Here is a 27,610-nt window from a genome sequence, read left to right as displayed (position 1 = left end):
TCAACGGACGGCTCAGCCCGCCTACTCATCAGCAATCTGGCAGTCAGTTGTGGGCCAGGGAATAAAATGCACAGGGGAGACTGCTCTTCGCAACAAAACGCTGTGGAGAAAAAGTTTGTGTTTTCTTTTCTTTGGAACCAGGCCACAAGGCCCTGGGTTCCGGGGTATCTTTCCACAATGATGATTTGAAATCCTTGGCTGAATATTGTTACAATCAGACTGAACTCTGGACCTGATTGATTAATGGAATGAGTGAACACGCACCGCTCTGCCTCAACTCAGATCTGTTTGGAAGAGAGAGTGAGGGTGCAAAGATAGAATATAAATATAATGTATATTTACTCATTATATTTATATTCTGTCTATCTATCCATCCACACAAACTATATCATGTTTCACTTTTAGCTCCAGTATATTTTAATCCAAGACAAAGCAGACCAAATTTAATTCATTTCAACTCAATTTAAAAACCATTTATTCAGTATCTTTCATGTGCCAGGCTCTGGGAGCACTAAGATAAATAGGACAAAACCAAGTGCCAAGGTTCACAGGGCTGGCAGGAGACAGAGACACGTAATCGTACCACATGCCGAGTTCCGCGATGGAAGGGCGTGTGAACTGGAGCAGGACGCCTGTCCCTGTGCTGGAGGTGACATGAGAAATACCAACTGTTCTGGGAGGTGCTGTCTGTCCTTCTCTCTGGCTTGCACAGACAGACAGGCGTGCCCGGGCTTCTTAGTACTCAAGGGTTCATGCTGCCCTGTGACTTGGGCTCAGGGCTGGGTGAGGACTTGCTTCCTCTGACCATCATCCCACTAGTCATGGTCACCCGTGGGTGACGCAGAGTGACACCACGTGCATTTTACCCTGACCTCCCATCACTTCTTTCTACCACTTCTTTTCTGCCCTCCTTGGTTAAAGTGACTTTAAAAAGCTGCAAAGAAGGATGAAATCAGTGCGTGAGGGGAGAGGGCTGTCCTGCCTGCCTTGTGGGGGTGGGGGAAGGACGAGGTTCTCTTGGACGACAGCAGCTTTGGGCGGGTTAGACAAGTGACAGAGCTGTGGCCTCCTTGACATCAGCTGTTTGATCAGTCAGGTTTTGAGAGGGTGAGGCCCCCAAATCTCTCAATGCCCGAATTCCCATGGAGGTGACCTTCAAGCTCATCCTGGTTCTAAGTCTAATGTTGGCCATGCCCTCTGGCTTTTGGTCCCCTCTTGGATCCAGTCCACAGATAAGTTCTGCGCCTGTGCAGGACCAGGGTCGGAGACAAGTGACTCACTGGGAGCTGGTTACCACTCCACGGCATTTGGGCTTAAGTGAAGGGAAACCCTTTAGGTGACCTTTTAGCCTGTGCTCCAGAGTTGTGTCCCTGAGGGGTGGGGAGCTGGGGCATGGGCACGCCCACAAACTGTCTCTCATTGGTTGAGCTTGAGTATGGGCCCACTCACAGCTGGCCCTCATTGGTTGAGGTTGTGCCTCCGTACAATCCCTGGCACTTCTGGGCTGTTTTGCACACGCTGATACTCAGGGTAGATAGGAGGTGCTGGTGTCTGAGGGAATAGTTCCCCACACCTGGGGGCGAAATCAGGCGAGCCAGTGGGATCGAGGGCAGAGGGTCAGCTGGATTGATTATATTTAGATACAATGAGGTGCGGGGGGCCATGACTAGCGCTACCTGAGGTTTAGCACGTGGCACCAAAGCCGAGGAATCAAAGGACATTTGCCAAGATGGATTGTCTTTCCAACACTGTGATCCATGCTATGAAAGTGAAAGTGGCTGGCTGTGCACAGTCAGCAGAGGGTGGGGGAGACCCCTGGGTAACGAGGAATTCATGTAAGGCAGCGGTGGGTGTCAAGCTAAAAGAAAACCTGCACCCCAACTGTGGGAGGCCCGAAACTTGTTAAAGCAGCCGCAAACCTTCATTCACACCCTACTGCATGTGCTCAGAGAATGGTGATTTCTTCAGTGACTGAGAGCTTCCTCCTTTGCCCCATCTGCTGACTAGCAGGAAAAATAGTAGTTTTATGAGAAGGTCGGGTTGAGAAGTTTTAGTCTGATCCAATGAATTAATCAGTTTCTTAGGCAGGGCTGGGTCACACATTTCATGTTTTCCCAAATAGTGTCCAGGAATGTGGGGCTGGTGCAGTCCACGGTGCTGTCTCCCAAAGCCTCTGTGCGGAAACACCCTTTTAGTTTAATTTTATTTTTTTATCGTTACCTGAGGACATTTTTTATTGCTTTTTTTAGAGAGAGAGGAAGAGAGACAGACAGACAGACAGACATCGATGTGAGAAACACCAATTGATTGCCTTCTAGTATGCCCTCTGACCAGAGATCAAACCTTCAACCTTGGTATGTGCCCTGACTGGGAATTGAACCCATGACCTTTTGGTCTATGAGATGATGCTCCAACCAATGGAGCCATACCAGCCAGAGCTCTTTTAATTTCATTTTAAAAATATTTCCAATATGTTTTAATGGATATTTTATGAAATATAAGAAAAATAAGTTACTAGGAAAAATGAAAAAAAAAGGTATACAAAATCCAAGCTCAAATTTTGATTATTAGATTGAGTAGACATAATAAAATTACCTCGAAACATTGCTATGGAAGTTTTTACGCGCCTACTCTCAATGTCTGGTAACAAATTTCACAGACTGGTACCTTTCCGGGGACCACACTTGGGTAGTAGCATGCTCTCCTGGAAGAAATGGAAGATCCGAGGCAGGCGCGGCAGGGCTGATCCAAGCAAGAGGAGTATAATTTCTAATAGGCTGTGCAGTCAATCAGCTCATCAGTCCCAATACTGAAAAGTAGGGACATAAAGAGGAACAGTCCAAGTTCTTCTCTGGGGGACCCTGTGTTCAGCATTGGGTCATCCACTCCAGCAGCCTAAGTTAACAGAGAAGGAAATGGAAGCATCGGCACAGAGGCTGTGACTTGGCCAAGGCCACAGGCTGATTGGTGCTGGTCGCCACCCCTGGGCAAGCTGGTCCTGTTCTCACACAGTCCCCACCCATGGTCTGTGCACGCCATCTGAAATAGACTTTCCACTCATGAAAATTACATCGGGCCATCCATAATCATAAGATAACAGTTTACTATTTAAAAGGAAGTCATTAAGAGATTGATTTCGTTTGCATCGATGCACCGTGGGGCCAATGCCATTATCAATACGAGGACCCCTGAGAAGAAATTGTCTCTGTTTTCTAAAAAGGCAACTGCTTTTGCACTCCCGAGTAACCACGCTGATGAAAATGTACATGACAAAGTTGTTCATTGATGGATTGTGTCATAGAACATGAAGCTCAAGAGCAAATTGCCTAAATACAATCACCGGAGGGCTGGCATGAATCTCCCAAAGCGCTGCATGTAATTCCATTTAAACAATACAAACATGGTCTCCTGGTTCATTTGTATAACCTTTGTCACCAAAGCTCACTGACAGGAGAACAATGTGTTTCTTATCAACTTCTTCTGTGGATTATGCAAGTTGATAGGAATTACGCATTATGCAATTTTACGGAGCAGTTTGTGGTCACCACGTGTTATTAGGAACTGCTGTGTGGACTGGAGACAAACGGCATCTGACGTGAGTCGAAAAGGGCTGCAGAGTGCGAGCGGTGCCCGGAATCAGTCTGCAGGGCAACGAACGCAGGAAACAGACTGCGCAGTGGCTGGGAGTGAAAGATAACAGTAGTGCTTGTGTAGCAGGTCCCGGACTCTTGGAGGGAACGCGGCCCCTGCCCTTCGGCGTTCATTAACAGTCCAGAATAGAAGTGCTGGAGGGGATGGAACAGGGCTGGTGGCACGGGCAGGGGGACGTAGGGATGCTGCAGGTTGAACCCCAAGGCTAGAGTCCTGACACCTATTCCCCTGCCTCCTCTGTCTTGGATTGCCCCGAAGGAAGGTGGGTTGCCCTGAAGGACAGAAGCTCCTGTCCCCACCACCTCTGTGATGGAAAGAAGGTCTCCGTGCATGGAGCCAGGCTGTGCCGGGAAGGGCTCAGGAAGCCCAGAGGCACGCTGAAGGGCACTCCTGGCGTGGAAAGCTGAAAAACGGCCAGCGACAGAAGCCTGCCAACTGTCTCCTTTCCCAGGCCAGGGCTGCCCTTCAGAGTGGCCTCATGCCCCATTTGAACTCACTGAAGACGTGAAAGTGTCAGTGTGGGGCCTCGCTCTAGGACCTCGTTTGAAACGGAACCTGAGACTTCCTCCCCGAGAGCATTTACTGCGGAGGCATAGGCTGCCCTTTTCAGAGTTAACACGCGCCCACGAGGACTAGCTGCTCGGCCATAAAGGGAGCTCACAGAGGCTCCATGCGAGGACAACAAAGACCAGACCTTACAAAATGATAACCAGGAGTTTATAACTCATAACTCTGTGCACGTTATATTAAAAGTGGAAGGCTTTTTGAACTGCAACCTTTACATCCCGATCCAATCGTTCTTAAAGCTTTGAAATATCCACAATCTGAAGTTTATAGGGATTATTTTTATTATAGGTAAAGCAATTAAATCTCCATATTGAAGGATGTAAACCTTTTAAGGCCCTTCTCAGAATATCAAAAGAAAAGGGGGCTTATATTTAACAGGTGTGACAACCCAATGCAGGACATTTCATTGAATAAGAACTTGACATTAGCCAGTAACAAATACTTAAATTAATCCAAAACATCTTTTGGATAAAAGGGATTTCAAAGGGAATTAAGTCGACCACAAACCCTTATATAAAAAGATCATCTCAGGTATGAAATACTTAAAAATACTAATTCTTATAAGAATTAAGTGTGTCAAGAGGTGTTTATATAAAAACCCTTCCTTTTAAGTCATATTTTTATTAGCTTAGAGTTACTGTGTCTTGTGTTTGTCCAGCAGAACAGAGAGTGAATGTGCCTCCATGACTCGTGTCCTGTTGGCTTTCCAAATAACACTTAGTCGATTTAATTTGTTGAAACTGGTTTCCTCTATTTGACCTTGATTATGGACCAGACTGAGGGAGTGCTGTGGTAGTAGGCGGGGATTAGGTTAGACAATGGAAACAACTTCCTAACTGCAACTGCAAGATATAATCAGCTGGAGGAGATGCTGCCCTAACTCTGCAAAACTCTGGGATTTTTCAAAGTTAGCGACCCCAGTCTTGTGAGTGGGCTCAGGGTGTGCCCTTTACGATATGCTCGTGCCTTGGCCAGGTGGCTCAGTTTGTTGGATTGTTGTTCTGGGCACCAAAAGTTAGGGGTTTGATTCCTAGTTAGGGCACCTACCTCCGTGACGGGTTTGAGCCCAGGTCAGAGTGTGTACAGGAGGCAACTAGTCAACATTTCTCTCTCTCTCTCTTCTGCCCCTTTAAAATCAATAAACATAATAACAATAACAACAACAACGACATTTTCTCTCTCTCACCTATCTCCATCATTATTTCTTCATGGTGTCTTTCAGGGAAAGAAGTAGCAAGGGGGAGCCACAAATGACGTGTGTTTTTTTCTGAACTTATTTTTTTTCTGCTCTAAACAGTGGTAACTTGGATCGTTAAAAGCACGTTCCTTATACTACAGAAGCAGTCTTTATGCACAAAACATGCTCTTTGCCAGTTGGCACGCACTATTATTTTCAGTACTGCTCTATAGTATTATAATGTTAGGTACTAGTAATAATAATCGAGAAACGTTGCCAGGGTAACGTGGGATTATAGAGCGGAGCCATTGCCCAGTGGACTGCCGAGATCGCTGGGCAGGTTGAGAATCTGTTTACTTTAAAGCGCTCCCTGAAATGGTAAGGGCTCCCTGTGGTGTGGTTTGAAAATGAGTGGCGAAGGGGAGAAATTCCAAAATCCAGCGAGGTTTCTTGGATCTGGGCTGTTTGGAGACTAGTCAAAGAGTAAAGGAACCAGAACATGCGGCTGGTAGGGGAAAGGCAGGTTGAATATTATTTTCTGAAGACCATGAGAACAAGCATTGTGGCTCCTCTGTTACTAGGTAGCAATTCTAAGGAATCAATCGATTTTTGCAAATAATGAATCTAGCACGGACTGTTTAAGATGGCATGGCCCTGTGACTAAACATGTGACTTTTAATGTGCATTCTGCTTTTCATCCTATAGCCTCCGAAAGGAAAAGATGCAGCTTGTCCGAGGCCTGCACTGTTTTCAATATTTATTTTTACTCATATCATCTCTTGGCTTCCTGTGAAGAGGTGGGCTGGTAACCGATCCACCATGGTGTGCCTGTTTGCTCAAGAAATTTCCTAAGAATGCATCTGCTGTTTCATGAATCTTGTCCATTTAAAAGAGAAGCACTCCTTTGGACAGTTCCTAATGGTAGATTCTCAAATGAATGAGCTGTTTTGGCATCTCTAGGGTTAAAGACCCTCTCAGAATCTATAGGTCCTGGAAAAGGTAATTTCTAGACTCAGCTGCTTAGCCCCATTTTATTTTTTCCCCAGAAAACAGGAAATGGAGCCCTGAAGGCTTTTTTTTTAAACTGGAAAGTGTGTGGGAAGGGGGCATACCTAAGATGCCCACTTACAACCCTCAGCCTGACCCAGACTTGGGGGTCTCTGTGTGTTTTTTCTTCCCTCTCTTTTTTTCTATTATTTTGGCAGACTTTTTGGAATGTCTGGGAGCTAAGGGCTTTGCTTCATGGAGCAGAATTCTGAAGCAAGAAAAAGAGAAAGTTATAGACTAAACCACAGAAATGTAAACACGTCTGCAGCTAAAATAACTCCACTCTCATTGAAAACACTCCTCCTTCACAATCGGACTTCTGTGTGCTATGGTCAATAAAACTGCATGTTAATAGCGACCAATTAATAGATTGTGTTGCCCGGCTTTAAAAGTTGAGGGAGTTTTAATTATTATTTTTCAAATTAAAGGAGTGCTTATTCCCTCCCTTCCCTTGGGGTGGGGGAACTTAGCTTTCTTTCTGGCTGTTTGCTGAAATTCTTGGCTGTTAAAGTTTGGAGAGGGAGGGACATGAGTAGTTTTCACTCGGTCGGAAAGGGCAGAGTGTGCGAGAGGACGCTCTGGAAGGGGGTCCCTGCGATAGGCGCCCGGACAGTGGCGATGGTCCCCGGGGGACGGAAGTGAAGAGAAGCAGCGGCACTCAGGTAAGCGGTTTTGATGTCAGAATTCGCTTTTAAACTAAAGCGTCTGCAGATTCTTAGCACGGTGCCCCCCAGGTCGATGAGCCAAACCTGGAGGCTCCCGCTGTTTGAGGCTGTTTCTTGGGGACACTATTGTCACAGGGCTGCTGTCACCGCATCCGTCAGGCCGGGGTGTCTCCTCCGCGTCCTCGGGACCGCATCCAGCTCCTCCCGAGCCCCCGCGGTCCCGTCCCAACGCCGGGTTGGGCACGCGCAGGTGGTGACTCCAGGATCCCTATAGCGGCGGCACCTGGGCGGTGCTTCTCTCCAATCGTCTTCGAGCGACGTCGTCTTAATTCTGAGTAGCTTCCCAAGCAGTCGGTGGTCATTTTAAACTACTGCAGCAACCAGTTTTAACTTTTCTTATTTTAACGTCTGTAACGGCTGAGGCGGGGGAAAAATTACTTCTTACTAAAAGCGACGCCGAGTGACGAGGAGCCAGCCACTCCGCGCTTCTCCACCTCTCTGTCCCCGTCCCTGCTCTCCCTTCGTCTGCGGTTCTCGCTCCTTCCCCCTCCAGGAGGCGAGTCCCGGGTGCCGTGCTGCCCGCCGGAGCCTGGACTGGGTCGCCGCTCACGTCGCCCCAGGCGCCGCTTCTCCCTTCTCCTCCTGCTCCTACTGGGAACCGCCAACTCCGTGCTCGACCAAAGCGGGCGTCCAGATCCGCCCGCGCCGCCCGAGGGCGCGCGCACGGACACGCGCCCACGCGCACCCACGCGCACCTGGACGCGCGCACCCCACGCGCCCTGGGACACGAGCGCCCCCGCCCCGCCCCCGGCGCGCACTCTCCGATCGTGAGTCGCGCGTCGGGGCGGCCGCCCTGCGCGGCGATTGGCGGGAGCCGGAGCCTCCCCGAGCCGGCGCCCACACCGTGGGCTGAACCCGTCGGCGCCCCGGAGTCAGTGCCGGCCGGCAGGGCGTGCACGGCCAGGCACGCGCGCGGGCACAGGCGGGCGCGGACACGCGCGGACGCACACGTGCGGACACGCCTTTCCCCGACGGCGGAGCTCGCTTCGCGGTAAGTCCAGTGCCCTGGGCGTCGGTACCGCGCTGGCGGCTGCGGGGACGTTGGCGGCGGGTGGTCGGCTCTTCCGACGGCCCCGGGCCAGGTGGGGCGTGCGAAACCCGGGAGGGTCCCTGGAAAACGAGCGAGGTAGGAGGCCCCGGGAGAGGAGCAGCCACGCCGATTTCGGCCCGGGCCAGGAGAGCAAATCGCCGGAGCCGCAGCTGGGGCGCCGAGCAAGAGGTTATTTGTTCTTGCCTGGAGTGGAGATCAGGGTTGAATTAAAGCCCACGCTTGGCTGAAAGTAGAGACCAGATGTGGGCTTGGCTGTTACTGCCCGGTTGGTCCAACGGCGCGTGGAATCGCCCTCCGACGGCGCCCGGGCCGCGCGCTCCTGAACCCGCTACGTCTCCTTTCCTGGCCCAGCTCTCAATCTGTCTTTTCACCTTCTGACAGACACCGCGACCTGCAGCTGTTGTGCTTCTGGGCTTCCCGTGTTCCACTTTAATTGGAAACCCGGCATGTTTAAAATGTAGACTGTCATTTTTTAAATCAGCTAGTCTTTTTGGTTTCTGTCAGAAATCCATCTTCCATTTATCGCTATTGTATATCATGTGGGGGTTCTAGCAAAGGTACTGCATAGAGTTATTGTTACTATTTTTAAGCATGAGACTTAGATCCTATTGTTACTAGTAGACCAAACTGCCCAGTAAAATGGGTAGACAATTTTAATGCAAATGCGGCTTTAATACCACTTGTCCTTGATGTAACAATTTCGTTGATCCTTTCAAAAAACGTACTCATATGTGCTGCAGATTTCACACTCGTCATGTTTCTGTAGCTTCCGTGGTTCAGAAAACTTTCAGTGTGAGTTAAAAAAGCACTTTTTTATTCTTCCCAGAGTGACATAGCATGAGGCACAGAGTGCATTTACCACTGGGACTATTTTTGAGTATTTTCAGTTCTCTCCAAGTAGTTTAGAGCCCTGAGCCGGCCTCAGCTCTCCGTCACCTTATCACCAGGAGAACTGTCACATTCCTGGGCTTAACCCCTGCGCTGCTGGCGTGTTCGAGGCAGACTCCTTCATCAGCAGAGGGCCAGGCAAGAGCAGTCACACAAAAAACGCCACCAGTAAATTAATCAGTGTGTGTCAAGGAGTGGATGAACGAATCAGTACAGTTGAAATTACAGTTCTGTCGGAAATAGAATGAGCTATGCAAACTAGTGGTTAATAACTAAAGCTTTATAATTCTAAAGAAAGGTTTTATGAGTGCCACAAAACATCACGAATGCTGCTTGCGGTTTGGTAATCTGAGCTTCAGTTTGAGTCAATGACTTTGACAAATTACAGTAAACTGGTGAATGGGTATTATGTCTTTTGAGTTATTTGTTTAAGAAAATACAATTCCAATTGCACTTAAAATTTCAATTTCTTCTCCTTTCTAACACTTTATCGTTGCTTCATTTTATTTGTAGAAGTTCAGGGTAGAATTGTGGTACATCATTTTACATGTACCTGTGATTTCATGATGAGTTCTTGGCTATTTAATCTGATTTGCCTTCTTTAGGTAAACTTTTGAAAATTAGTGTTTAACATTGAATGGGTTATGCAGTGGGGCTGCTTGTACGTGAGTATATAAATATTCTCCTCGCCCCACTTCTGATGTTTTGGTAGGTATTAAAAATCTTGTGGAATTTTTAATCTCATAAAATCAGATATTTTATTAGTGGGAAGGGCTAGCATCCCAGCAGAGTGCCAGATATATAAGTAAGACTTAAGCATCTCTGAAAGATGTGTATTGATTTTTAACTTACTATTCTAAAATGTCACATATTGTGCCTATATAGATAGGTAATAAAAAACTTTAAACATTTTTCTAAACTTAATANTTTGTTTTGGTAGGTATTAAAGAAAAATCTTGTGGAATTTTTAATCTCATAAAATCAGATATTTTATTAGTGGGAAGGGCTAGCATCCCAGCAGAGTGCCAGATATATAAGTAAGACTTAAGCATCTCTGAAAGATGTCAGTATTGATTTTTAACTTACTATTCTAAAATGTCACATATTGTGCCTATATAGATAGGTAATAAAAAACTTTAAACATTTTTCTAAACTTAATATTAGCTCTGTTTTTTTCTTGTTACCTCCCCTTAAACAATGACGACAACAAAATGGTAAAGGGGGGTTTATTTCTTCACTAGACAGGGCAGCTAATGCTTCTAAACTCTTTTCTGCTTTCCCGGTGGAAACTGATAGCAGGTCAGTGGGTCATCCGATCCGGGTGGCGGGGAGACACTGTCCTGATGCATGAATGCCAGTGCTGTCCGCTGTTTCAGGGACCCCCACTCAACAGGTGTTGGCACAGAGACACCTGCATGTCTTGAATGCGACTTGGGGAGCCTGAGAAGCCAGAGGTGGTCAAGTAGCTGACGTCAGAAATAAGTCATTGTGAGCAGAATCCCAGCTTTTGGAGGCTGAGAGTCAGTTCTCGGTTGAACTTGGGAGTTGATCTTTCTAAATGCGTGTCTCTTTGGTCACCTCCTGGCTGCGTCACCCTCTGCTTCCCAGGCGGGCTTTCCCAGTGAGTGGGGAATGCCGACGGGGCCCGATTTTCTTTTCCCAGTGTGTGAGGGTACTTACTTGGGCAGGCATTCCTGGGCAATGCAGTCCTTCAGACACAGCCTTGTGTATGAGCTACACCTTGACCTCGAAACTCTGAAACCCTCTGGAGTAGCTTTTGTCAGAGAGACAAGCTGGCACAACGGAGATGTTTAAATATTTTGGACACAATTTCAGATAAATTTGATCCCTGTCGGTGGCAGGGCACGTTGGAGTTGCGGGGGCACTTGGAAAGTCATGGCAGTGACGGGTGTTGGTGTAGAGGGTCTGTGTCGTCGGTATTCATAATGGCGTTCTTGTTGGCTCTTCTTAACGCCCCCAGCGGGCTTGTCAGCAGTTAATCAGCTGTACAGAACCCACGGTCACTCTACATCTCGCACTTAGTGGTTCACAGTAGTCATTCTGCAGAGCAGCAGGGATTTCTAGTGGCGAGACTAGCATCTGAACCCAGTTTTCAAAATAGCCAGGGGAGGGGTAAACCTCCCTCCTTTAATGTTACCTTTTATGTTATACATTTTTGTATTTAAAAGACAGAGGATTTGATGCTTCGCGTTTGTGATGGCCCCGATCTAGGGAAGGTGGTGAAGGTGGGTGATCTAAAATTACTTTACTGAACTTAAGTGTAAGTGAAATGTAGACAGCGGCAAGAAATTAAAGGGTGTGCTCAGAAGGCAGCGCTGCACGGAGTCCCCTGGCGCTCTATTTTTACAGTGGCAGGTCATGGTCTGGAAGCCCCTGGCTGTGCTTGGGGGACAGCGATTTAGCAGCGCGAATGAGGGGCTCGCTTTCCTCGACCCGGTGCTCGTTCAGAGGTGTGTGCAGGGGGACTTCGGTGACAGGACCTTTTCCTCTTTGAAAATGGCTGTGCACAAAGGCCGAAGTATTCTTCGAGTATGCAAATTAGGCCTTTTGAATGGATGTGTCGCGTTTGATTTATAATTCTGGAGAACCAGATGTGGGATCTGACCTAGGACAAACTCTCAGCCCGTCTTAAGGTTTTGAAAACTTAGGTTGCCGCTGCCTCTGTTTGAAACACAGCCTGTGATTGGAATTGTTTTGGTGGGAGCGGGACTTTTCACACAGGCTGATTCTTACATAAGATTCCTTTTGAGAGTGATACAGATATTATTCCAAGGGCCATCCCCCCACCCCCTCTGGAGGACACACCCAAGGGGGAGAAAAACATCCCTCCAATGAATAGGCGAGAAAACAGGCACATCTACGGTGACTAAGAAACCATGCAGGACTGGGAATCCTTATTTTCTCTTGATGACGGGCTGGTTTGGCGGCGGTTGTCAGGTCTTCATTTAAAGGTGGAGCAGGGTGTCTGCGCCTCGGTCCGACTACAGTGGGGCAGAGGAGCCCAGCCCTGTGGGCGACGCACCGCCGTTGTCTTACTCCATGGAGTCAGTGATTTCACCCCTTTTCATCTGGTGGCACACCTAAACTAATTACCAAAGCCCTGCGGCATGTCAGAGTGTATCTATTGCCGGTCTGACAAAAAAAAATAAATTTAAAAAAAGGTGTGACTTTGATTCATTCATACGGGATGACTTGTGTGTTGGCCGCTGTCCTTTGTTCATTTGGCCATCTAAGGGGGAAGAGCCAGCCCCTTACTATGTAGTCAGGCACTGCGTGTTTTCAAACTTCTTGCCGCGCACCCGTGGGCCTGCCGTGGCAAACCGGTTGAAAATCACAGTGTTAAGTGATTCTCCATTCTTGGTGGGAATGTTCATTTTCTCTGCAAAGTGGACATGTGGGTTATGGATTCTTGGGGCTTAGTAACAAGGTTCAAGTTGCAAAGTAAGAGTCTGAATTGAAGCATGCTCCTTTTCCCTTCACACTGGGCCAGGAGGTGTGCGGCCGCACTGAGGACATATTAGGGGGTGCATTCATCGCTGGCCTTGTGGAAATGCATTAGTGGGCGCCGCTCGCCTTCCTTTGTGAGGTACCGCAGATACCAGGCTCGGAACTCTTTGCTACAGTGGAAGAAACCTGGACCCTTACTCTGTTGGTTTACCACCCGTCGCCTCAGTCTAATGTGTCAATTGGGACTGGCCATGGGAAAAGCGCTCTTCCTTCCATTTCCTCTGTGTCTCTGATGCCTGGATTCTTCCCGAAGCTGGAGTGAATGGGGATCCCAGGCTTCTGAGAAGGGATTGCAAGAAGTGGCTCTGAGGAGCCTGGTGGGAAAGGGAGGGAGCACCGCCCCCCCCCCCACCCCTGCATCACGGAGTCAGGAAGGTAAAGCTTCAACCCGGGAGTGAATAAGGTGCATTTCAGGATCCTTACGTGGATGTACATAAGTCCAAGCAGAATGCAAATAATAACCGAAGAAGAGAAAGCAAATGGTAGGAAATACTAACCACTCACACTCACAATCTCAACATAAATAAACCTTTGACGTGGAACGTGTTAGAAAGCTCAAGTTTCTCCTGTTAGGAAACGCGGTAAGATCATGTAGCAAGGGAGCCGACGGCTGGCCCAGGAACGCTCTAACAAATCTCCGTGTTGAATGGGTGCTCACTGAAACCGTGGCCCGCGCCCCAGGGCTGATGGGATACATTTAGCGTCAACAGAATTTTTTCTTTGCAAAGCTGGGGCTCTTGCTCCTCAGAACTGCAGCTTGTCTGGGGCTGGGCTGGCTTTGGCTGTGCCAGCAGGGACACGAGATGACAGAGTCAGCGAGAGGAGGGGGGCCATTTGCTTCTTGAGTGTCAGAACGCACTTTCTGGTGTGTCTGCCCCTGGCGGTGCTTCATGACTGAGTTCTGAAACATTAGTGATGGCCACACGGATCGCATCCAGGGAACCGGGCAGGTCTTCCCTGGAGAAGGCGTTTAGGTCCGTGTATGACCTGCATTTATTCTCGATTCTGCGCCCCTTCTCCGCCCCCCAAAGCCCCGGCTATGGAAGCAGAAGAGGGATCTTTGCTGCTGTTATCACGGTGAGAGGACTTTACTGCAGAAGTTGAGTCAATCCTGCAGTGGCTCGTCATCATACGTCACGAGGAGATTTGATTTGTGTTTGCAGCTCCCTAAGACTTAGAAATGCAGGTGACTAACCAGAATGTCCCCCAAGAACAATTTCTCTTAAGTACTTCATACCCAGATTGCAAAACGCTCTATAAAATGACCCCGTAAGTATGTTGAACCCACCGTAAACTGACTAAACTTCCAGGAGGTAAAGAAGGGGCTTCATTTCTGTGCATATTACGATCCCATTTACACCTACATTGAGCATCAGCATGATTTGTTCTTTGCAAAAAGTAAGCATTCAGTCATGTTAAATTTTCTTTATTAATTTTGAGCAACCTGGAAACACATTTCTCAATCAAACCGTATTGATCACCTATTAAATAAGAGCACTATACTAAAAGAGAGATGGGTAATCAGGGACTGTTTCAGGGGGGTCCAACCTGCGGCCTGGGGGCCACACGCGGCCCAGGGTGGCTGTGAGTGTGACCCAACACAAAATTGTAAGCTTACTTAAAACATGATGAGATTTTTTTTGTGTGTGTGTGTGATTACATGTTGCAATGTATTTAATGTGTGGCCCAAGACAATTCTAGTGTGGCCCAGAGGTGCCAAAAGGTTGGACACCCCTAGGTGCAGGACCTGTCTAGAAATTAGAAAAACAACAGCAAATTTAGTGGGAAAAGCCAGAACATTTCAGTGTGTCCTTGCCTATCTGCCTGCCCGAGTTATCAGTTACATTGGCAACCTGTAAACAAAACTGCAGCCCTTTTCACTCCAAAGAACCAAAAGCATTTCTCTGAACACAGCGTCTTTGGGATGAATATCCACGTGTGGTGAGTCACACGGAACAAGAGGCATGTCTGGGGATTTTGGGAGTCCCGAAGGGGCCAAGGTTGGTCTCTGGGCAGATGTAACCCAGGCTGTGCAAGTTCAGGGCTCCAGCCGAGGAGGACCTTCTGGGTCACAGAAAGGCACGTGGGAGGAAGAGAGACCAGAAAGTGTAAACTATGTGGGGAGAGGCAAGCTGCCCTTTCAGCCCATGTCACTGTCTTACAGTCTGTGCAAAACACTGTGCAAGGCACCGTGGGGACGGGGAAGACTCAGGCCATGCCTTCAGGGAGTGGAACTGTAGGAAGGGAGTGCGTGCATGTGCCGTGGGACCTAGAAAGGGGACGGATGCTTATGTCCTGGAACATAGAAAGGCGGGCTCCCATGCATGGGCCATGGTCTGTAAAGAGGGTGAATGCATATTCCACGAAATGAAGAAAGGGGGTGAGTGCATATTCTACCCAAGGTGGCACATTCAGCAGGGCCACCTGCGCACCAGGCCAGGGTGCCAGCGAGCCAGGGCCCGACCCTGTACAGTGATGGAGGCAGTGCGGCTACACCAAGTGCTTTGTGTGCTGCGTTGAGGGCCATGGCAGGGCCATGGCTGAGCCCCGGCCAGGCCACGCACAGGGCTTGCTGCGGGGCCGCTGCTGGGTGAGCGTGTTATCCTACCACACAGGTCCTTCCGTCCCAGTGACCCATGGGAGGACTTCGCTGTTAGTCTTAACAGCAGCAGCCGTTGAGCGTTTGGGTGGCTGGCTCCGCTGGGAGGCCTGTGTGTGCTCAGCGCCACCAGGGCTTCCACATTCTTAGTTCCAGTTTACGTTCTTGCCCTTGCATCTCTTTGCCTGATCTTTATTATTTATTTTGCATCTGTTCTGAATTTTTTAAAAATATGCTTGTTATATTGCATATATCCCTGTCAATCTCTTTGCATCCTTTTTTGGAACAAGGTAGAGTATAGATAAAATAGTCCATCTCATAAGAATCACAGACTCAAAAAGCGACATGAGCCAAACTGCAGGAAGACCCGGAAGTGTTTCCCAAGGGGCAGGGAGGCACTGCAGCTGCGAGACGGTGTGTGTCGCGTGCGGACAGGCACAGGGCAGGAGGGTCAGAAGTGTTCCCTGGGGCCTGGGCCGCGTGCTGCAGGACCTGCTCAGCCCTTCCCAGGTTTCGGAGGGACTAATGTAGATGCCAGTTTCCATAACCCAAGTGTGAAGTTAAACGTAATCTTGGAAAGGGGACAGGAGAGCGCGATGTTTGGAGGGTGGTAACTGACACTGCCTTCTCCAGGTGGCGCAGGCAAGGGTCAGTGTCGCCACAGGTCATCCTCACCGCAGCTCTTTGAAGGAGGTGCCTGAATTGCCCCCGTCTTCCAGAATAGCAACGTGAGACTCGGAAGCCAGAGTTCCACAGATCGTAAGAGCCAGAGTAGAACTGAACTGGCTGCCGACTCGGAAATCCATGCCTGGGCTCTGCTGCCCGGAGTCTTCTTGGTCAGAGCAGAGGGTCCACTTACGGTTGTGACAGACGACGAGAAGGAAGCAGGGTGACACAGAGGCTGAGCAAAGGAAATAGAATGACAAGTCACGTGTGCAGTTTAAAATGTTCTAGTAGCCACATTAGAAACGGAAACAGGTGAAGCCAATTTTAACAATCTAGTCCACGTGTCTAAAACATTATCACTTCAAATGTTATTAACATAAGACATTGATGAAATATTTTACATTATTTTTTTCTATATTGAATCTTTGAAACCCAGGTGTACTTCACATCTATAGCACATTTCGAGTGCTCAGCAGTGATATGCACAGTCAAATTCAGAGCATTTCTCAGAAGAGTTCAGATTTGGTAGAATTGGGAACCGTGACGTCTGCTCTGTAGCAGTTGCTCCAAAGCTCCACTGGCCATGTCGCCCACATATCGTTTGGGGACCAGGTACGATAGCCTGAAAAAGTGGGAGCTGGCACAATATGTCCAGTCCTGAAACTGCAGTTTTCCTGTTGGAGGGAAGATATGTATATATAATTTCCTGTTGACTCACTTCTTGCTCTTAAAAAAGGTGAAAAATTCATAGTTCCCTGGATGAGAAATTTGTTTTCAGCCCAGTGCCTGCTCTGCAGCCAGCTCCTCTCCGTGCTTCCTTGTAGATGGTTTGTGTCCGTTATCACTGGTCATGGTCAGGGGATTCCACTCTCTTTGTTCTGGTTTATTTTGCCCCGTGGGCAGTGCTTACTGTAAAAAACAACAACAACAACAAAAAACCACACAAAAAACCCCCCAAAACCCTAAACAAAATAAAACTGTGTTAAGTAAAATACGTGTGGCCTTTCTCAACTCTAATTGCCGTATCAAATTTAACAGCCAATTCAGCACAATTATTGGTAACCAAACATGGAAGGACAAAGAATACTGTCATTTATTTATTTTTTTTAAAAAACCCTCCATACCTCAAAACTAACGAAAGGGGCTGTGTGTTCTAGGCCACACCATTCTACATGTCTGGTTGTAGGCCCTCAGGGACAAGCAGAAAAGTGAGAATATTTATCTTGTGCACGGCAGGCTCTGCTGCATTGAGGCTGAATTTTTCAGACGAGCCCCGCCCCGTCCTCCGTGGTCACCGGGTGCGACCCTGGCAGAGGGACCTGAGGGTCTGCTCTGAGGCCTGCTGCGTGTCTGCTCCATGCCGTGTGCTGCGTTCCACTGCCTACTCTCCCACGGGAGAGCGAATTTAATTTAAAGTCTAAATTGTATTTGAGAAATCTGAGGCACATTAAGACTTCTTAAATAATTCACTTGGGGTTACGTTCAGTGAACATGTGTAAATATGAGAACGTGACAGGCAAGTGGTCTAAACACAGAATGAGTCCGAGACCACGCTGATGGGAGCCACATGTGCCTGAACTCTGGGAGGAAAAGCCGAGTCATTGCTGGCAGCTGGGACCCCAGGCTGGCCCCACGGCTCGTTGGGGAAGGTCAAGGTCCCGCTGCTTCTGCGCTGGGTCCTTACGATTTGCAATGTGGTTGAGGAGGACCTTAGAGACAAGCCGCCAGGGCAGGACGGCCAGCTCGTGGGTGCTGCGTTCAGCTGTGGCGCAGCGAGGGTGGCAGGAACCCCAGGGGGCTGCCTGCCTCAGCCCCAGATGTTTTCCCCACAAGCTTCTCCACCTGGTGTTGGCAAGTGGGAAATGGCCAGAATGTGCTTTTGAAAGCTGCTCTATTTGGTCAAGCTGGTAGAGGCCTTTTCCCTCCAGACTCAGCAACTCTCACCCTTTCAGGAGGTCTGGGTGGAAGAATTGATTGAGCCCCAGGACCAGTAACAAACAGCCAGTAGGTAGAGTCCTTTCCAAGAGGAATCTGAGCATTGCTAAGTGTTTCCTCCTCCTCCTGATCTCTTAATTCCCCCACCTCCCTTGCTGCAGCCAAATCCTTCTCCGTGCTTCCCTGGCCTTACTTGCTTACACGCACGGTTTTAAAGTGTTGGTGGCAGAGAAGTGTCACCAGCGGTGGACTCATGAGAAACAAGCCCGCGAACCTAATGAAATCAGGCTGCAGGTCTGAAGCGAGTTTGGAGGAGCCCGCCCTCGCTTTCTCTCCTGTGTCTGGTTTTCATGGAAATTTGTGTCTGGGAATGAGGGGAATCAGAGTGGATTTGCTGCAGGCAGGTGCCTGCGTTCTTTGGCGCTGGCCATCAGGAGTCAGGTCCAGGGGCGCCCCAGGAGGTTCTGTGCGTGCCATGCAATCTTTGCGAAACAGTGGGGATCTTCTTCGACTTCCTGGTGTTTGAAAATTATTCGTATGTCTGCCCGAGCCTGCAGTTTTGAGGGCAGAAAACAGGCTCTCCTTACTGTCCCTGTTCTCTGCATTCACCCTTTGAAGTCGTTGCAAAGTGATTTCTGTATTCTCCGATGCTGGCGTAGGTAACCTCTGAGGTTGTGAGTTAAATGGTCCCCTTTCTTTGTCCTGCAAAGGCATGGCCAGCGCAGCCAGGAGAAGGTGCCCTGCAGCGTGGTGGCCGGGGTCAGGAACACAGGCTTCCTCTCCTAAAGACTGGGAATCGATCCTGGCTCAGCCCGGATTCAGGAGTGCAGGCGAGGCCCAGAGGACTTGCGTTGGCGCTGGCGAGGGAAGCAAGGTTGCAGGCTGTGTTTCAGTCTCTGCAGCAAGCAAGTGGAATTGAGAGTTGCATCTCCTCTGTTGGAGAATATGTGGCATTCTGAGAATAAGCCTCCTTTTTGGAATAAGAGAGCTTCAAAATAGAGTCATGCGAGGCAAGGATGGTTTGCTGCTTTGGATACTTACTGTGGGATGGAAAGGTGTCCTGGGAACTCTTTCCCTGGAAGACATTAAAACCCAGCTGTTTTTGAGTTAAATACAGCCATCAACCTACTTCACTTGCGTTGGAGCATTAGCTCTTTGTTTCTTTGCTTTTTAAAGTTTTTGTTTGTTTATTTTTTGTGCTCAACACCCATTGGCTTTTAAAACAAGTGGTGGCATTTATGTAAATTGTTGGTTAAAGAGTAATTAGTGTAGTGTAGCTCTTTGAATTCTCGGCTCACAGAAATAATCATGGGGCGAACTTAAAGAAACCGGGGCAGATTCAGACTTCGTGATGTACCCATCACCGAGGCGTTGGTGCCGACCCCAACGAGAGATCATGGTATTCGGTGATGCAGTTACTCTCAGCTTAAACTAGTGTGTTTTAAACCCCTTTCCGGGACCAAACCCCTTATGAGTCTTTTCAGAGAGTTTTTTCCTGGTTACGCCTCCCCCCCAATGAAAATGTAATACCACAGGTATAGCGTACATCTGTTCAGGTATTTTGCATTATACACATGTACATGCACCTACATTTAGGTAAACCTGGGCTTTACACATAAGAAGAGACTTTTTCTCATCCTCCAAGAAGCGAGTCAGCCTCCTTGGGAACGCGCAGCTTAAATACCCAGTGCCAGCATTTAACTCTGGAAAGGTTCTGTTTCAGAGAGAGGACGGCAGGTGCCGGGAGAGGATGTCAGAAAGGCTCAGAGGAGGGGGGAGTCCAGACGAACTCCCGGCGTTACCCGGCCAGGGCCCTGCGTGCTGACTGTTATATAGAGTATGGCCTGGACGGTGACAAAGTGGACAGGCTGTCGGGCCGCCTGTGTGGCTCTCAGGGGGCGCAGTGAATGCGTGTAACGGCTGACCACGCACTCTCCACTGGACGGACGGGGACGGGGAACTTCTCGGACTTCGTGTGCACCCGAAGATCAGGTGGTCTGTGGGAAGACCCCAGTGGCAAACACGTGTCCCCATGCGAGGGGCAGCGTGCCCTGGCGTGTGTGCAGCTGGAAAGGCAGCGTCTGCCCCTCGTCCTGGGTGTACACGGGCACCTCCCGTGGCTGACTTAACTGCAGCTGGATCCCATCGAGGCTCATGTTTCCCCTCCAGTAAAAATGGAAATATATGAAAAAAATAAACAACCCCAAAAGACACGCCGAGTTTCAACCAAAAATCAGTCAGAGGAGAAAAACACTTGGGCCGGTGTCAAGAGAAACGAAACGGCGCCAGCACCACGCTTTATGAAAATGGTCATTGAGTAGTATTTCCATGAAAAGGCAGCTGACTCAGAGCCCGGGGGTGAGCGTCTGTGAGGCAGAGTCTGGGCCGCCCGCCCACGCCCTGGACCCGGCAGCAGCCGCGCTCCTTACTAGAAGTGACCCAGCGAGACTGGAAATAGGGGGAAAGCGCGCCAGGCTCTGAGCCGGGGAGAGAACCAGGTGGGCCGTGAAACCGGAGCCGCGTGGTGGGGATCCGAGCCGCGAGTGAGTCTCCCCTCATCACCAGCGGCCCTAACATCCTCTAGTGCTCCAAGTGGGTAATGGGGTGGCATGGCTTCTAGGAAAAAAGTCAAATGATAAATCGCGTTCCTGTGAGTGCAGAGACAAAGATGAAGCTTTATTTTAAATGCCTCCCTCTGGCTTGTGCTATGGGCGGTACTGTGGTAATGTGGGGGGTCAGAACCCCAGTTTTCCTCCCACCTTTCTGCGTACCTCTGGCTGGGTAGTAATCAAATTAACGTGAGGAAGATTTAACAGGAGCGAGTCTCCAACTCTGAGGGAGAGGCCCGTGTGGGGGTGCCCTAAGAATATGAGACCCAGAGACGCATTGGACAGTTGAGGTTTATGCAGCAGTTTGGATGGAGCCGAGGGGGGCAAGAGCCTGGGATTGCAAAGGGAAAGCAGGTGGGTTACAGGTAGGCGAGAAAGGACAAACCGGAGTAAACGAGTTCTTGCTGCTCCGCCCAGAAGCAGTGGGAACCAGAGGGAAGGTTCACAGACAGCTTTGCCAGGTTTCTCTGCATCTGCCACATTTAGTTTATGTTATGATGCTAAGCTGATACCCCCTCCCTTTAAGCAGATCCTTCTATGTGAATTCTTTCAGGCAGGTAAAGGGGGAGGGTCAAAGGTTCTTTTGGAGTTTTTTGTTTCTTAAATAATAAGTATTCCAAAAGGCATATTTTGGGGTGGCAAAACTTTGGGGTTCTTGACAGCTCTTTTCTGGGACATCACAAGGGCATTCGTTTCACTCTGAGGTGGGCAGTCCAGGTGGTTATCTGGCTCTGAGCACGTCTGAGCCCTGATGCAGGCCCTCCACTGTCTGAGCCCTGTATTTGGAAGGTAGAAGGCACATTTAAATATTTTTTGCATTGCTTAGCATAATGCTTTCCAGTTCCATCCATGCTGTCGCCAAGGGTAGGAGCTCCTTATTTCTCTCTGCTTTGTAGTATTCCATTGTGTAAATGTACCATAGCTTTTTGATCCATTCATTTACTGGTGGGCACCTAGTTTGCCTCCAGCACTTGGCTATTGTAAATTGTGCTGCTGTGAATGTTGGGTCTGTAGGTTCTTTTGGATTGGTGTTTCAGGGTTCTTAGGGTATAATCCTAGTAGTGGAATTGCCAGGTCAAAAGGCAGTTCCATTTTTAGTTTTCTGAGAAAATTCCATACTGTTTTCCATAGTGGTTGTACCAGTCTGCAATCCCACCAACAGTGCACTAGGGTCCTCTTTTCTCCACAACCTCTCCAACACTTGTTATTTGTTGCTTTGTTTATGATAGCCATTCTGACCGGTGTGAAGTGATATCTCATTGAGGTTTTAATTTGCATCTCTCTGATAGCTAGCAATACTGAGCATCTTTTCATGTGTCTCTGGGTCCTCTGTATGTCCTCCTTGGAGAAGTGTCTGTTCAAGTCCTTATCCCATTTTTAATTGGGTTGCTTGTCTTCTAAGTGAAATAAGCCAGGAGGTGAAAGACAAATACCGTATGATCTCACCTTTAACAGGAACCTAATCAACAAAACAAACAAATAAGCAAAATATAACCAAAGACACTGAAACAGAGAACAGACTGACAGTGACCAGAGGGGAGAGGGGAGGGAATTTCAGTGGAAAAGGGGAAGGATTTGAAGCAACAAGTATAAAGGACACATGGACAAAAACAAGAGGGGCTAGAAATGGGAGGAAGGTGGGGAGGGCTGAGGGGGGTGGGCTGGGATGGGAGTAAAAGGCAGAAAACTGTACTTGAACAACAATAAAAAGAAAAAAAAAGAAAAAGAAATATTTTTAAAAAAATTATTGAATTTCTTGCTGTGACACTGGTTATTAAAAGTGTATAGGTTTCAGGTGTATAGTTCTCTACTACATCATCTATATATTGTGTTGTGTGTTCGCCTCCCAAAGTCAGGTCTCCTTCCATCACCCTCTTTACCCTCTTCTACCTCCCCCCTTTCCCTCGGTCCTCACCATGCTGTTGTCTGTGTCTGAGTTTTTTCTCTTTTTTTGCTTCACCCCTTCACCTTTTACACACAGCCCCTAAACCCCCTCCCCTCTGACAGCTGTCAGCCTGTTTTATATATCTACAAGGCTGTCTCTATTTTGCCTGTTAGTTCACTTTGTTCCTTAGATTCCACATATAGGTGAAATCATATGGTATTTGTCTTTCTCTGGCTCATTTCACTTAATAGGTCCATCTGCGGTGAGATTTCCTTTTTCACAGCCCAGTAGTGTCCCGTTGTGTGGATGGACCACAGCTTTTTTATCCACTCAGCTACCGAGGGGCACTCGGGCCACTTCCAAATCTTGACTATCGTAAATAACGCTGCAGTGAATGTAGGGGTGCATATATTCTTTTGAATTAGTGTTTTGGGTTTCTTCGGATAAATTCCTAGAAGTGGAATTGCTGGATCCTGAGGCAGTTCCATTTTTAATTTTTCGAGGTAACTCCACCTGTTTCCCACAGTGGCTGCACCAGTCTGCATTCCCACCAACAGTGCACAAGCGTTCCCCTTTCTCTACCCACATCCTTGCCAACACTTGTTATTTGCTGATTTATTCAGGGTAGCCATGTGGCTTTAATTTGCATTTCTCTGATGATTAGTGAGGTTAAGCATCTTTTTGTATGTCTATTGGCCATCTATGTGTCCTCTTTGGAGAAGTGTGTGTTTGGGTCCTTTGCCCATTATTAAATTCAATTGTTTGTGGGGTTTTTTGTGGTGTTGAGTCGTATGAGTTCTTTATAAATGTGGGGTATTAGCCCCTTGTCAGATATATCACCAGTGAATATGTTCTCTCATTCAGTGCATTGTCTTTTCATTTTGTGGATGGNTCAGTCCTCACCATGCTGTTGTCTGTGTCTGAGTTTTTTCTCTTTTTTTTTGCTTCACCCCTTCACCTTTTACACACAGCCCCTAAACTCCCTCCCCTCTGACAGCTGTCAGCCTGTTTTATATATCTACAAGTCTGTCTCTATTTTGCCTGTTAGTTCACTTTGTTCATTAGATTCCACATATAGGTGAAATCATATGGTACTTGTCTTTCTCTGGCTCATTTCACTTAATAGGTCCATTTGTGGTGAGATTTCCCTTTTCACAGCCCAATAGTGTCCCGTTGTGTGGATGGACCACAGCTTTTTTATCCACTCAGCTACCGAGGGGCACTTGGGCCACTTCCAAATCTTGACTATCGTAAATAATGCTGCAGTGAATGTAGGGGTGCGTATATTCTTTTGAATTAGTGTTTTGGGTTTCTTCAGATAAATTCCTAGAAGTGGAATTGCTGGGTCCTGAGGCAGTTCCATTTTTAATTTTTCGAGGTAACTCCACCTGTTTCCCACAGTGGCTGCACCAGTCTGCATTCCCACCAACAGTGCACAAGCGTTCCCCTTTCTCTACCCACATCCTTGCCAACACTTGTTATTTGCTGATTTATTCAGGGTAGCCATGTGGCTTTAATTTGCATTTCTCTGATGATTAGTGAGGTTAAGCATCTTTTTGTATGTCTATTGGCCATCTATGTGTCCTCTTTGGAGAAGTGTGTGTTTGGGTCCTTTGCCCATTATTAAATTCAATTGTTTGTGGGGTTTTTTGTGGTGTTGAGTCGTATGAGTTCTTTATAAATGTGGGGTATTAGCCCCTTGTCAGATATATCACCAGTGAATATGTTCTCTCATTCAGTGCATTGTCTTTTCATTTTGTGGATGGTTTCCTTCACTGTGCAAAATCCTTATAGTTTGATGTAGTCCCATTTGTTTATTTTTTTGTTTCCCTTGCCTAAGGCAACATTTCAGAAAAAATATTGCTATGAGAAATGCCTGAAATTTTACTATGTTTTCTTCTAGGTTTTTTAGGGTTTTGCATTTATTCTTGTGTATGGTGTGTGAAGGTGATCGAGTTTCATTTTTCTGCACCTATCTGTCCAATTTTCCCAGTATCATTTATTGATATAGTATCTCTACCCTATTATATGTTTTTGCCTCTTTTGTCAAATATTAATTGACCATAAAGGCATGGGTTTATTTCTGGGACCTCTATTGTATTCTGTTGATCTATGGAATTCGGTCTTTATGCCACTACCAGGCCATTTTGATTACTATGACGTTATAGTGTATTTGATTTTAGGTATTGTGATACCTCAAACTCTCTCCTTTTTTCTCAAGATTGCTATGGATATTTGGAGTTGTTTTTGGCTCCATATAAATTTTTGAAATATTTTGTTGTAAATCTTTGAAACGTCATTAGCATTTTAAGAGGGATTTCATTGAATGTATAGATTTCTTTGGGAAGTATGGACATTTTGATGATGTGAATTCTTCCAGTCCGTGAACGTGGTATATGCTTCAATTTATTTGTATCTTCCTCAGTTTCTTTCTTCAGTGTCTTATAATTTTTTGAGTTAAAATTTTAATGCAATTTTAAATAGGATTGTTTTCTTAGTTTTTCTCTATGATAGTTCATTATTGGTATATAAAAATGCAGCTGCTTTTTGGATATTTATTTTGTATCCTGTTATTTAACTGAATTCATTGATCAGGTCTAGTAATTTTTTGGTGGAATCTTTAGGGATCTCTATCTACAGTAGCAGTGTCATATCACCTGCCAATAATGACAGTTTTGCGTCTTCCTTTCTGGTTTGGCCGAAAGGCACATTTTCATTGCTCCTTTTAGTTGTTTGCATTTGAAGAGGCACTTAACTCCAAGCAAATAACATGTAGTTGGGAAAACTCCTTTCTTCAACCTTTTCCCTTCTTCTTCGCAAATTGTCTCTGTTTATTTCTTACAAATGGATGTTGGTTGGGGTCAGGCGGTCCCCCCCCGCCCCGTCACCACTTTGAAGACCAAGCAGGAGGGCTGAGTGCTGTGTCGTGGTCACGGGAAGCACAGGTCTGGAATTCTGTGAGTGCTTGCCCTTAGAAATCTCCAAAATACCTTTTCAAACCGTGGCTGCTCTCGCAGTGGATGCCATTGGAGTAAATTCATGTTGTTATTTTCCTTTTCTGGCAATCGGGGTTGGATTAGATGATGATACACCACAATGTCTGATTGAACAGTTAATTTACTTCAAGTTTACTTATATTATAAGCTATATACTTGATCTCCTACAAGAGTTGATACTTATTTTGCTCTTCCTTTTTTGGGGGAATTCCTGTTGAACATAAACAACTAGGAATCTAGGAAATGTTAATAATCTTACCAGCCAGGGCTAATGATGCCTTGAAGTCCATGTCTGTCCCCAGCAGAAGGATGTACTCTTTTATTCCCTTCAGAGTTGGGCCACTTCAGAGTTGTTTCACTGCTTCGCTCAGTTTTACTTATTGTGATTTTTGAGTGACATTTCCCCCCCAATTTTTAAATATATGTAAGCTATTACATATACTAGACAGGGTGGGGCAAAAATAGGTTTACAGTTGTTTATATGAAAATAATACAGTAATTAATAAATAGTACAAGAATAAACTGTTTCACGTATTCACAACTGTAAACTTACATTTGTCCAGCTTTGTACATATGATCTATTACACAGATTACAATATTTATAATAGTGCTGTAAATAATGTGATAACCTCATCACCAGAACCTAGAATTTAGGGTAAGTGTCTCTTCCTCAGATAACTTACACAGTCTGAGAAGTCCGGGCAGAAGCCCCGTCCTTCTGAATTTCACCCTTGGCCGATTAGGCAGGTAGAAAAAGACCGATCCCCCCATGTAGACTGCCACACCTGCAGTCCACCCTCGGGAAGGCTGCAGGGCGCCCAGAAGCCACGCCCTGCGCAGAAGCCTCCCAGACAGGAGGGGCCTAGGAAAAGTGCTTATCTTAGGAAAGTTGAAATCTTCTTTAAGAACATGGTTTCAAGAGAAAGACGTCTTCCCATCTTGTTACAAGAAATACAGGCATCTTTCAAAGGGGGCTTTCTATTGAGGATAGAGTCGTGTCGGTTTGCAGAGAGGATGCCACCTTGATCAGTAGCCACCTTTTTCGCTGGAGTCAGACAGCCAGTCATTGTCCCTGCTGGCATGGCCTGCACTCGGGTGGGCATCCTGTCCCCAGTGGATCCAGGGGTGCCACCTGCAGATGGGAGAGAGTGTGGCTGGAAAGACCCTCCTAGGAAAGAAGACCAGCTCCACTAACATTGGTCGAGAGGGTGGGATGGAAAGGGACACGGGTGTGCAGAAGGGACATGCTAGTCCCTTGGGACCCTGGCTCTCCACAGCCCTGGTAGGAGATCAGTAGTGTCTGTGGACACTCAGCTGTGAGTCACCCCCTGCAGAGGATAGAGAGTTTGTCACCCTGGCCCACATCACCAGTGGACATACCCCTCAAGCCCTTTGCTCTTCTTTTCTTGTATTTACTTGAAATATCTCTGACTACCTGGAGGCCACATAAAGCCATAATTTAGTTACTCTGTGCATTGACCAAAAATGGTGCTGGAAAGCCTTTCAGATGATCTCGCCAGCCCTGAAAATGGCCACATACCGGTGCACACTGATCCATTTGTCTGTGAGAGAGCTCCCTGGAGACAAAGAGGGGGCTCTCCTAATTGCCTTGTTTTTAGGCAAATGTTGAATCCAAACGCACAGTTTGATTGGTCCAAATACCATGTCCTGATTGGTCAGAATTGCATGTTGTGATTGGTCGTTGTGGAGCGGCTCTGATGGGTCAGTAAAGATGTAAATGAGGGTATAACTGTAGAGCTCAAATTAGACGGGGCAGGTGTCAGCCCACGGTCTAAGTACAATTCCAGAAACTTATTTATAAGGGTCGGCTCAGATGCAGGGGCTCAGGGTGGGAGGTGTGGCAGCTCCATCTGTGGGTTCTCCCTGAAATGCAGCCTCTGTGAGGGGCCACCTTTAAACCAAGACCCTGGCTCTAAATTTGGGCCCAGGTAACAGTAAGGAGGCCTTTTTGGCAGATACATACTCCATATCAGAGTCAACACATCATGGTTGAATTGAACGTCCCTCCGACCTCTGAGTGTTGTCCTCGTGGTTCAGGGTGGATTGGAGGCGACTGAGTGGAAGGGGCGCTTTTGATCTTCGGAACACCGACAGTCCATGGGGCGACCGAGGAAACTGTTTTGCCTCTTGAATAAAAAGACCAGGGTCTGCATGGCTCTGGCACGTGTCAGGGCTCGAAGGTGGAAGAGACGAGTCCTCGCTCTGTCCCTGGGGGGCTCGCGTCCCCACTGGCTGTAGGGGAGGTTCACAGAGTGCGTGCGGGCG

General features: G+C 47.5%; 1 protein-coding gene across 1 annotated transcript in view; it reads left to right on the top strand.

The window, feature by feature from the left end:
* The first annotated feature begins 8,110 nt into the window (after positions 1-8,110).
* The window catches only part of ERG (ETS transcription factor ERG), a 221,515-nt gene continuing 202,015 nt past the window's right edge, over positions 8,111-27,610 (top strand). Inside the window, exon 1 of the mRNA XM_037042964.1 lies at positions 8,111-8,158. The gene's annotated coding sequence lies outside the window, so the exon portion shown is untranslated. The remainder of the gene's footprint in view (positions 8,159-27,610) is intronic.

This window comes from Sturnira hondurensis, unplaced genomic scaffold (genome assembly GCF_014824575.4).
Source record: "Sturnira hondurensis isolate 20B ecotype Veracruz unplaced genomic scaffold, ASM1482457v3 Scaffold0003874, whole genome shotgun sequence".
In the NCBI taxonomy this organism is placed as follows: Eukaryota; Metazoa; Chordata; class Mammalia; order Chiroptera; family Phyllostomidae; genus Sturnira; species Sturnira hondurensis.
The sequence above is the reverse complement of the archived record's forward strand: the minus strand, read 5'-3'. Positions and strand labels throughout refer to the sequence as shown.